Source organism: Eriocheir sinensis, chromosome 61 (assembly GCF_024679095.1).
Source record: "Eriocheir sinensis breed Jianghai 21 chromosome 61, ASM2467909v1, whole genome shotgun sequence".
NCBI lineage: Eukaryota > Metazoa > Arthropoda > Malacostraca > Decapoda > Varunidae > Eriocheir > Eriocheir sinensis.
Window position 1 is genome coordinate 1,706,663 of NC_066569.1, and position 12,551 is coordinate 1,719,213.

The window sequence follows — 12,551 nt, forward strand, 5'->3', positions numbered from 1 at the left end:
GCCCCTGGTGCAGGACTGTTGAGGAGACCATTGAGCACCTCCTGCTGCACTGGCCCCGCTTCCACTCCCAGTGAGTGCTGCTCCATCAACTCTGCTCCCTGGACGTGCCCACCTTTGACCTGCCCACGTTGCTGGCAGTGGCAGGCGTCCACCCCTCACGCCAGGAATCTGTCATCCGCCTCACCTGCGCCTTCCTCAGGAAGACGGGGCAGCTGATGCGCCTGTGAAGCCCTCACAGAACGACATCAGGGCTCATGTGAGTGACTAGTCGCTGTGGCTCAAAACAACAACAAAAACAACAAAATGTGTTATAAAAAAGTGAACTTTATTTACTTTTCTTGCCAGTGGGCAGCAGCAGCTTGGTGTGACACATGATGCCACCTTGCCGTGTTGCGCTGTGTACATCTGTATGCATTACTTACAACAGCATTTCCACTTAGGATGTCTTGGGGAGTTATTCAACAACTCTTGACATTATTCTCAAAGCACCTCCGTCGGCAATCAGCGTCAGACCGTTGATACCTGCAACAAATAGGTTGGAAGAAAGAAACTGATTACTGCAAACAAACAAATATGATTTGTACAGCTGATCAATCTTTGTAAGTTACTGAGTGCACTGCGTGTTATGTTTATTATATAGGAGAGAGAGAGAGAGAGAGAGAGAGAGAGAGAGAGAGAGAGAGAGAGAGAGAGAATTGTATATCTAAATATGTCAGGACATGTTGCATAAAGTGTGTAACATTAGAAGTGAACTTTACTTACTTTCATTTATGAGCGGGCACGGCAGCAACTTGGTGAGGCAGGCGCCACTGTAGCCAACTCTGTCAGTACCGTTCTTGTGTGTGGTAGTGCACGAAGCATGAGCTGCACAGCGGTGTTTGGCACTCTTTACACATTTGTGTAACAAGTTTGCGGGATCTTGACGGAGGTCTGATGTTGCACAAACTTTACACTGGCGCTGCCCTTTCTTCCTGTTTCTTCGTGTCTCGCCATACTGCATCTCTGGTGGTGGAATGTCCACGAGGTGGTGACGAGAGACAAAATCCCTAGCAGCCAGGCGATCAGGCAGATCTTGGGTAGACACAGCATGGCCTGAAGATGGCTTCACATTCCCATAACGCTGCAGCAGTTGGTAAACAAGGATGCGGCAAAATTCCTTGAGCGATGGCCTGTTGCCTGTTTTGACCAACATAAGGTTATGCGCGTTAAGAACACACATTTCAACCAGGTGGAACAAAACTTTCTTGTACCACTTCTGTGTCTTCCTGATGCATTCAATATTTCTGAGTTGCATGTTTGCATTGTTGACAGGTCGCATGTTCTCACTGTAGTCTAAAAGGACATCTGGCTTCATTATTTTTTCTCCTGTCTTCTGATGTCTTTTTCCAGAGTACTTCCTTCCTCCTGTGTGGATGGTGGTCAACAAATTTATTTCTCTCCTGTCCTGCCACTGCACTGCAAGCATGCCATCGCGCTGGTGGAGGCGAAGGTCATTTCTTTTCAGGCCTTGTGCAAGTTTCGGCATGTTTTTCCGTCTTGGTCTAACCGTGCCCACGAATCCTGTGTTGTGTTTATGTAAGTACTGACAGAGGTTTGGACTTGAATACCAGCTATCAGTATAAAGCACATGGCCGTTTCCAAGGTATGGCTGCATGAGCTGCTTCACCACAGCTCCTGATACACCCAAGGGATCATTTCTCAGTATTTCAGTGTTTTTACCAGTATATAACATAAAATCAAGAATCATGTCAGTGTCACAGTCACACAGCATAAAAAAATTTATGTCAAACTGGTGCCTTTTGGATGGAATGTGTTGCTTGAATGACAAACGGCTTTTATGAGGAATGAAACATTCGATTACAAGCTTTTGGAAAGGCTTAAAGGATTGTTGGAATTTCCTCTTCAGCATTGTCAGCACTGGCTGAAGCTTGCATACTGGGTCCATTCCATTTTCCGTGTGCCTGTCTGACATGTGCAGGAACTTCATCAGGAGCTGAAATCTGTCACGACTCATATATCTTCCAAATATGGTGAGAGGAGTGAGTAAGTCTCTTGCCCAGTAGTCACTGATATTATGTAGCTTTAATGGCGCCATCAGCATGACATGGGCCAAGAAAACATACATTTCTGCAGTGGTTGTGTTTCTCCACTTCAATTTTCTTGCACAATCCTCGTCACTACAATAGCCACCTTTGTGCAAAAAGTAGCCGTTAGTGTGGGTGACAAGTGTGTCCATAACACTTTTACTGAAAAACTGCTCAAAATAGTCAATATAAGGACTCTCCTCACTGATATCACAAGCACTGCTGATTCCAGCATTTGTCCCTGCAAAGCTGTGGACTGCAGGCACAAACCTTGCCCATCAGACCACCGGCCTTGTTGAGCACCCGGACCTGCTCTTGGTGTGCGCACACGGGGTGAATCAGCATCTGTAGAATTTCCTGAACTGTCACTACTCTCATCACTTCCACTGTCACTGTCTTTCTCACTGCTCAAGTCAGAAGAACTTTCACCTGAACCACTCAGTATTCTGCGGCGCTTGTGTGCCACAGGCCCGGGAGGTGGAGTGCACAGATGGCAGCGAGATATGTCACCGTCCTCTCTCAAGTCAGAAGAATTTTCCTCTCCTGAATTACTCAAGGTTCTGCAGCACTTGTGGGCTGCAGGCTGGGGAGGTGGAGAGCGAGGTGTGTCACCGCCCTCCGTGATCACCTGGAGGTGCTGGTGGGTGTGATCAATTGTTTCTATTCGATTACTTCCACTACTATCTGAAAAATATTGCAGTCGATTAGTTTTCAGTAATCAAATCCTTGAAGCGATTACTACAGAAGATTTCTATTTACTTTCTATTTAGTTAAGTTATTGGAAAATGTTTCTCAGAGGAATAAAAGAAAACTTGAGTACATGCTTTGAAAGTTGTCTTTAATGCCACTCCAAAGTATTTGACCCCCTTGGTCCAGTGAACCAGTCCAGTGAATTATTCTACTGCCCAGAAGGTCTGGGCAGTAGAGGTAGGCTGGGACACACCCCTGGAGGAGAAGTTTATCAGGGAATGGGACATCATAAAACAAGAATATTATAAATGAAATCAGGGCCTTATATTTTCATTCTCATTTCATTATATCCCCTTTTTAGGAACCTAAAGAAACCACTTTTGTGCAATATAACCATTATGTAATTATCATACAAAATTACACTGCTGGGAACTCAAAGTCCCATCAGGCTTTGAGAGATAAAAAAAAGGAAGGAATATCACTAAATCAGCCTTCCTCGAGGTTGGGGGTACTGTATTGTCTCCGCCAGTTCTTCTCCCCCGCTCAGATGCTTTCCATTTATAGGGGCCTTGTCCGCCCTCGTATGGAGTATGCATCTCGTGTGGGGGGGCTCCACTCACACAGCTCTCATGGACAGAGTGGAGTCTAAGGCCCGGATTGTCAAATCTAACCATTGGGCGACGGGACCCTACGCCCAGAAATCTCTACCGTTAAACTGTTTTGGGTCGCGAGGGGTCCCGCCGCGCCAAAGGGGGAAGGGACGAGACGAAGGGACAACAAACACCGCCTCTTCCCCCCAACCCTTCGCTGCCGCTGCTGTTATATTACCCCAATATTTGACCAGGTAAGCACATTTCCCACATGTATCAATAGTTTTTACCAGTTTAAGGATGCATTTAGCCTATGTGAACACGTAAAAGGGTCAAAAGTAGCCGTCATCACGTAGGGTAAGGTAGGTCAAAAGTAGATGTGGCAGGGGGCACACAGAGCTTACTTTCATTCCAATATTTGACCAGGTAAGCACATTCCCCACATGTATCAATAGTTTTTACCTGTTTAAGGATGCATTAAGCCTATGTGAACACGTGAAAGGGTCGAAAGTAGCCGTCATCACGTAGGCCAGAGTGGGTCAAAGGTGGCTGGGGCGGGGGGCACACACAGCTCATTTTCATTCCAATATTTGAGGATGCCAAAATATGCAGCGGCCACAACTAGATTCCAGCTGCTTTTTTCCCATATTTACCAAAATATAGCTACAAACATAATGCACTAGACCATGACTTTGAGGTACCTATATAATAATAATAATGTGTTCATGAGTGAATTAGAAGACTCATATTAGATAAATACTTCTTTTTCGTGGATAAGTTGTGCATTCTTATTTCATTGCTTTGGTCTCTAGTTAGGTACCTACATGGTGGCACTCCTGGGTTAAAATTTGTAATTGATTTTGCAGGTTACTGAGAGCATGGCCACTTATGAGCAGGTTTGGGATGATCTGGACCTCTTGGATCAATTGGAGGAGCTAGATGGTGAGATAGATGCCGAAGGAGTTGTCGGACGTAGATGTTGCAGAATTGTTACAGGTAAACCCCAACAGACTTAAAGGATTATGTATACACCTTCGTAACACGCATCTTTCCCCAGACAGCAAATCCAGCCCTCTGTCCACACGCAAGCACTTGTCACATACATCATCAGCCCTTTCATTACTTCCTTTCATGACTGCGCCTTCTTCAGATGTTGCAATGCTACAGTCATGTTTTACCGACAATCTGAATCTCCCCGTACCATCTCAAAGCCTACCAAGCTGACTTCCCCCATAAGAATGCCACATAAGGAATGGCTATGATATATTAAGTATATAATTATTAATGACTGTACACTTACAGATCGGATGAACCCTTTCACAGCAATGAGTGATTATGAATTCATGGACCACTTCAGGGTCAGGAAAACGTCAATGTACGACCTAATTGAAGAAATTAGAGATCACCTTCCTGCCCCAAATGACTCAAGAGGTAATTTATTTCACCGTACATTACAATTATACAGTGTTTCTCTGTCAAACTGTCATATGTACCAGTTATATTGCACGTACCAAGTGTCATTTATAGTTCCTATCCATCACAGCCTCAAGGGTTAATTTGACATGAGTGCAGATGCCACACACAGCCACTATGTATGCTCCCAACTTTGCTGTTACCTTTTACTCGAGCTGCCTCTTGACAGGCTGTCCTGTTCCGCCACATCTCCAAACCCTGATCGCGATACGCTGCATGGCAACTGGAGACCACCAAATGACTTTAGGTGACTGCCATGATGTATCACAAACAACAGTCAGGCAGTGCCTGAAGGTGGTGTCAAGAGCAATTGCTAGCTTGAGCAGGCATTATATACAGCCACCTTCGGGCAATGATCTGCAGCGTACAATCCAGGATTTTCATGCCATTCATGGAATGCCTGGAGTTATCGGGGCAATTGACTGTACACACATTGCCATACTGAGACCCTCTGTTGAAAATTCAGAGGTGTTTCAGTGCAGGAAAGGTTTCTTTTCATTGAACGTCCAAGCTGTATGTGGACCTGACCTGCGGTTTCATAATGTTGTTGCCCGTTGGCCAGGGAGTGTCCACGACAATAGGATTTTCTATAACAGTAGGCTCTGTGCTGATATAGAGGAAAATTTAAACCCTAGGTATCACTTGCTTGGAGATGCTGGCTATGCCTTGAAGAGGTATCTGTTGACGCCAGTGTCAGTTCCAACTAATGAGCACGAGAGGGCTTATAACAACAGTCATACCCATACAAGGAATACAGTTGAAAGGGCATTTGGTGTTCTAAAAAGGAGATTTGGGTATTTAGGGAAGAAAGTTAGGACAAATTTAGACACCACTAAAGCCATCATAGTTGCTGCAATGGTACTGCACAATATTGCAGTCTAAACTAGACTGATTTTGCCACAAGATGGAAGGGACATGATAAACATCGATATTAATGTTCTCCATAATGAAGTGCCAATACAGAGACAGGCGAACGTACTAGGTAGACTGAAATGGCAGCAAATCATTACTGACTTCTTTTAAACAAGATGGGAACATTATTGTAGGTGTAAACAGATGTCTTCTCTGTCTCCGAACTGTTTCTTTGTAAAGGTGGTCAGATGGCATCCACTTGAGCCTTACCGTGGGCACACCCTTCAGACAGTTCTTGAGAGTAAGTAGTAGTTCTATGTGAATGGTGTAGTATATATTTCTTTTTGACCAATTGTTAAATAAAGCTCAGGTGCTGCCATATAGTTTTTACCTTTGTTTTTTGATATCACACAAAAGTCAGAACATGAAAATTCTTAAATTATCTTAAACATGCAAGAAATTGGATGATGTTAGCAAGGCAAACGCTGATGTCAGTTGGCATACAATATTTTTACTTAAACATATTTACATAAACTTAAAGCTATTCCTACATTCTAAGATTATATTTACAAAAACCTATTCCTACAATCTAAGATTAATATGTATATTTAATCTAGAGTTATATTTACATAAACTTAAACTTATTCTTGCATTCTAAAATTTATATTTATATCTACATCTAAGCTAAACTTAAATTTACATTAAAATTATACTCATTTTTAATTTGTTTTTATTGTTTATTCCTTAATTCTAGTAATTTTTGCCGTGCAATTTCCTTGTAAAGTCTGGCCTCTTCCCGCCTCTCCTTGGCTTCTTCCCGCCTCTGCTTGGCTTCTTCAAGACGAACCTGCATTTGCTGCATCTGTAGGTCCATCAGTGCGTCCCTCTTCTCCAGAAATCTCCGCTGCATTTCTTCTTTCTTATTGCTAGCACTTTCTCCTCCTGGTGTGCCATATAGTTCATGGTCCTGAAGTGCCCTCCTGGCACTACGCTGCCTCCTCTTTGCACTTGAGGATGGACAGGAGGACACTTCGGGTTTGGCCACACTGTTTCTTTCCTTGAGTGTCGGCTCTTCTGCTGGTGTCGGTAGAGGTGGCGCAGCGGGCTCTTCCAGATGAACCACTTCGTAGAGGGCGGTTGAGTAAGAATTTTTTGGCATTAGATAAAAGAAGTTAGTTTGTGAGAAAAGATTATAAAAGTATATGTGTGTATATTAACCTCTAGAATACAGGTCTTTATTTCTGTGGCTCACGGAAGTGTCAGAATGTAACTTTTTTCCATTTTTAAAGTGCATTTACGGAGAACAAGATGCCACATAAGCTACTTAGGTATCCACACAGGCTAGCTACGTCAATAAACAAACAAAAAACACCCTAAAATCCGGCACATGCCCCTAAAGTGGTCAGTCAAGGCAGTGATAATTGTGGCCATGGCTAGGGCAACGTGGTCTCGTCAGTGCTCCCTCCCTAGGGCTAGCCAGACCCAAAGGAATACATTTGGTTACCCACAAGGGCTAACCCCATCAGAAAACGCACAAAAAACATCATACAATAGGTCGTATGATGAGTAAATCCAGTCATACATGTGAGGCTGACGAGAGCCCAACAGGCTGTAGTCAGCTCTCCCTCAATTAGGCTAACTAGACCCAAAGCAAGCTATTTGCCTACCCACAAAGGTTAACCCCGTCAATAAACACACAAAAAACATCATACAATAGGCCAAAATGTCCTACCTTGTAAATAAATGCAGGGAAACTTAGAGAGGTGGTGATAACTCCTTGCCGCCAGCAGACAAACGACAGAATGAAGACAGCGATGCGCACGTAAATAAACCTTCCAACGTACCAACCCCTCCGTGTTCCACGCACTGGTAGGGGGAAGAGGAGGGACGATTTAACGCTGCCGAGGGCCATCAAAGCGCCGAGTTCTCCCTTGGTGGGGAGCCGTTGCGGAAGGGGGAAGGTTAGATTTGACAATCCGGGCCTAAGGCTTTTCGTCTCATCAGCTCTCCTCCTCTTACTGATAGTCTTCTACCTCTTAACCCTATACGTTCCGACCCCTTGAGATTTTTCGCGCTCGTATAGCCAGCATCGTATTGATTTTTCTGAACAACAATAACGCTCGTGAACACTAAGTACTGGAACCTAATCAATGGTGTAAAGCAATAGTGAATAATGAGTGAAAAGAAACTCTCAAGAAATAAAATCCTTTTCTCCCTCTTCCTCCTATTCTTCCTTCTTTTCTTCTTCCTCCTCTTCCTATTCTTCCTTCTTTTCTTCTTCTTCTTCCTCTTCTTCCTTCTTTTCTTCCTCCTCTTCTTTCTCCTTTTCTTCTTCCTCCTCTTCCTCTTCTTTCTCCTTTTATTCTTCCTCTTCCTCTTCTTCCTCCTCTTCCTCCTTTTCCTTTTCTCGCTAGCTTCTCGCCTCTTTTTCTTCCTCTTCCTTTTCTTCTGCCTCTTCCTCTTCTTCCTCTTCCCTTCCTTCTTCCTCTTCTTCATCTTCCTCCTCTTCCTGTTCTTCCTCCTCCTCCTCTTCTTCCTCTATTTCCTCCTCTTCTTCCTCTTACTCTTCTTCCTGCTCTTCCTCCTTTCCTTCCTCCTCTTCTTCCTCCTTTTCCTCTTCTTCCTCTTCTTTCTCCTTTTCCCTCTTCCCTCTTTTCCCCCTCCTCTTCCTCTTCTTCTTTTTCCTTTTCCTCTTCCTCTGCTTCCTACTTTTCCTCCTCTTCCTAGCTTCTCGTCCTACTCTTCTTCCTCATTCTTCCTCTCACTCTTCCTTTTCTTCTTCCTTCTCATCTTCTTCTTCCTTTTTCTTGATTTTGCTCTTCTTCTTCCTCCTCTTCCTCTTTCTCTTCTTCCTCCTCTCCCACCTCTTCCTCTATTTCCTCCTCTTCTTCCTCTTCCTCTTCTTCATCCTCTTCCTCCTTTTCTTCCTCTTCTTCCTACTCTTCCTAGTCTTCCTCTTCTTCCTTCTTCCTCTTCTTCCTCCTTATTGTCCCCTTCCCTCTTTTCCTCCTCTTTTTCCTCTTCTTCCTCCTCTTCTTCTATACTTTTCCACCTCTTCCTAGCTTCTCGTCCTCTTCTTCTTCCTCTTCTAGCTTCTTCCTCCTTTTCCTCCCCTACCTCTTCTTCTTCCTCTTCCTTTTCTTCTTCCTCTTTTTCCTCCTCTTCTGCATCTTCCTCTCCTGTGACTGGCCTCTCTCTCTCTCTCTCTCTCTCTCTCTCTCTCTCTCTCTCTCTCTCTCTCTCTCTGTCTGACACACTTATCTTCAACGCAGAAGTCTATTTTGTGCTGATTTTTCCTGCCTCCATCACCACAACCATCATCACTACCATCAGGGGTTGGATCACTTTTGCGTTGCGGGACTAGTATCTTTGTTTGTTTTTTTCAAGCCTCCATCCGTAAGGGAGTTGCAAGGTTAGTGCAGGCTTGCTAAGATTGCAATTCATTGGCCCCGACCGGGTCGCCAATGACTGTGGCTTACATCCATACCTCTATAGAGAGAAAGAAGATGGTGTGTGTGTGTGTGTGTGTGTGTAAGTGTGTGTGTGTGTGTGTGTGTGTGTGTTAGTCAGGGGTTGGATCTCTTTTTCGTCGCGAGACGAGTATCTTGTGTGTGTGTGTGTGTGTGTGTGTGTGTGTGTGTGTGTGTGTGTGTGTTTGTCAGGGGTGGATCACTTTTACGTCGCGAGACGAGTATCTTTAGTGTGTGTGTGTGTGTGTTAGGGGTGGATCACTTTTACGTCGCGAGACGAGTATCTTGGGCTCGGCCACTAAGAAATGCATAACTGGTAACTTTGTCGGCAAGGCAGGCGGGAGAGAGCGAGAGAGAGAGAGATTCATGAAAACGGCAGAAAACATTAGTTGCCTAAGCTCCCAAACATTCCTCGATTAATTCAATGAGACGATGAAGAAGTATGTCGGATCCTTCAGCATTTAGATGAACTCCATCACTCCCCAAGTCCTCATTTTCTATGCCCATGCCATGGAAACGGAATTTAGAGTCCGCAGCCTCCGAGACACCTGTTGACTGCATTTTTTACTGTCTTGTACCTTCTTGGTGTTATACCCCGCGGCTGTAGGCGGGGTTCAATGCTTATGATGTGGCATGCACCTCCAGTGAGTTCTTCAACCGTTAGGGCAAGCTCTGCAATTTCTCTTCCAAGCTCACTGGGTATTGTGTTCTCATTAATATCATTCCCGCCTAACAGCAAAAGCGTGAACTCGGGTTGGTAGTCAATAAATTCTTCCCAGACAGGGCGTTGCATGATGTTACTGACTTTAGCCCCAGGTGAACCATACTTAGCAAGCTCGAACCACGGCATCTTCATCGGTGAGTCAAACCTAAGCCTAGAAACGTAGCTGTGTCCCAAGATGGCTACCTTTCTCATCTCCCTGCAACTCAAGTCACCTGTGCTAGTGCTACCCTCCATGACTCTCGATAATAAAAAAAAAAAAAGCTAATCAGCAGATAGAATTTGGGGTGCCCCGCCAAAACTCTATTTGCCGAAACTATTTCTAATAATGTCTGCTAAGAAACACAAGAACTATAGCTAACGGTGCGCAACACAATAATGTTGCCAGGCTCGGACTGTAGACTTGCTGTCTTTTTTCTGCTGGGTCACACAACCGCTCAGCGCACTGCCAAACAAAATAGAAAATAAAAATCGTGACTGTCAACAAATTATATTTTAGCTACCTGGCAACTTTCAGTACAGTACCATAATTTGTATGTATGTATATATGCATATATATATATATATATATATATATATATATATATATATATATATATATATATATATATATATATATATATATATATATATATATATCAGAGCTGGATTCTGTAGAAAAAATCTACCACGGTATCGGTAGTCGGTAGCCAATCGGTATCGGTAGATCGGTAGATTTTCAGAAATCTACCGATCGGTATAGATTCGGTATCGGTAGATTAAAAAACTCTATAATTATATAATAAAAAAATGCTTTTAAAGGCCCATAACACTCTTTTTAAGTTATTTCTCTCTTATTTCGGTTAACTTAAGAATATAAGTAAATTAGAGTCTTTTAATACCTTTTTTAAGTTGAAAAATACATAACTTATTTAATAAATGAATTTCTCCCTCAAAAAATAAACATCAAACTGAAAAAAAGTTAAATTTAAACAAACTAGACAATACAGCATTATTTATTAACTTTCACAAAATAAATTTCTTCCCAACACAAAAAAAAATTACAACTGAAGCAGTCTTGAGCCTCCTACTCCAGGTCGGTGTCGGTGCTGCTGCCGCGGCGGGTGGACTTAAAAACACTGCCACTTAAAACACTAGGCGATGAGGCTGAGCACGTTGTCGAGGCGAGGAGCTAGAGCGTAGGGTGTAGGCTACCCGGCAGGCCAAACAAGAGTGGGGCTCCCGCCAAAACTTTTGGCGGGAGCGAGAATCTGCTAGGTCGTGGCTGCCTCTGATTGGCTGAGAACGCCCAGAACGGCCGGTGATTGGCTAAGCGTGATGACGTCAAAGTAATACCTGGAATTTCCTGCTAACTGCTTCCCATAGATGCGCTCGAACGTGTTGAAACTTGTCCATTTCATTTTGCCGGGTCGTCTTCTCTTAAGTCTTAACAAAAAGTCCAATCTACCGATACCGATTGACTGCCAATCATGCGATCGGTAGCAGTATTCGTAGTTTCTTCAAAATACCGAATGATCGGTATCGGTAGTAGTAATTCATGGTAGTACCGAGCCCAACGCTCAATCCGAAGTCCCAGCTCAGATATCTATAAATATATATATATATATATATATCTATATATATATATATATATATATATATATATATATATATATATATCGATCTATATATATACAAATTATGGTTTCAATTTATCGTAACAATTACAACATAAATGCTTTAGATGCTGATCAAGCAACATGTTTACAAATTTGACACATTATTCTGCTCCTTTTGACTTTAGATCTATTATTTGTGTAACCTGGCCCTGGATAGAATCTAGACATGCTGAACATCTCGCCGCTTTTCTGCTCTGACGGGTTGCCCTTCAGGCACAGCATCAAGTTCAGGTTCAGAGTCATCTAGCAGCAGTTTGATCTTAGCTATTGTACTCTGCGGCAAACCAGGAGTTTCCTTCCGTCTCCGTATTTGTGGAATACATAGTGACATCACCAGCTCCCAGCCATAATTAAATGAATTTATACTCCTGGGATCCTTGTTGGTATTTTTACCAAATATTGTTTGAGAATTCACTCGAGCAGTATCTAAAATATATGAAAATGCATTGACAGTCCATTTTCTAGACTTGGTGTTAACTGTGTAAAAATTGATTCTCTGGTCAACAATATCAGTGCCTCCTTTAGTGAAGTCATACAGTTTATATATTGCTGGCTTTTTGATTGTCATCTTTAGTGACGCCTAACAAAAGGGGCAGCGTACTCAAAAGCAAAACGTTACGCAGGCCCTTGCTTTTGGTTTGTTTCACATAGGAATTAAGGTACATTTTCCTTGACACTTTTCCTTGTACACTTCATAAGATTTATCTTCTCTTGCATTGACTTCCTTTATCTGTGGTGGTATTCCTTTTCTAGACTGATCTAGTGTGCCCAAAGCAGTGATGTCTTTCGTCAACAGCCAATCGAATAGCTCTAAGCTAGTGTATAGTCTGTCCAGACTAATGGTCTTGCCACACAAGTTGACACTGCTACTCAACTGGTTCACTAGTGCTTTGACTGTTGGCAGAGTACCGCGTATGTAATAGGGGCTGGGCTCTTCTTTGGGTTTGCCAGAATAGACAATTGTTCTAAATGTAAACGGATACCTTACAGCGTTGATCGACTTATATAATAGG

General features: G+C 43.2%; 1 long non-coding RNA gene and 1 pseudogene across 1 annotated transcript; one reads left to right on the forward strand and one right to left on the reverse strand.

Moving 5' to 3' along the window:
- Positions 1-304: 304 nt before the first annotated feature.
- On the reverse strand, positions 305-916 carry LOC126986038 (uncharacterized). The gene is made up of 2 exons (XR_007739234.1): positions 763-916; positions 305-522 (listed from the first exon to the last, which is right to left on the reverse strand). It is a non-coding gene; the product is annotated as an uncharacterized LOC126986038 (long non-coding RNA).
- A 1,861-nt stretch (positions 917-2,777) lies between these two features.
- LOC126986091 (putative nuclease HARBI1) lies at positions 2,778-6,424 on the forward strand (annotated as a pseudogene).
- The last annotated feature ends 6,127 nt before the right edge of the window (positions 6,425-12,551 follow it).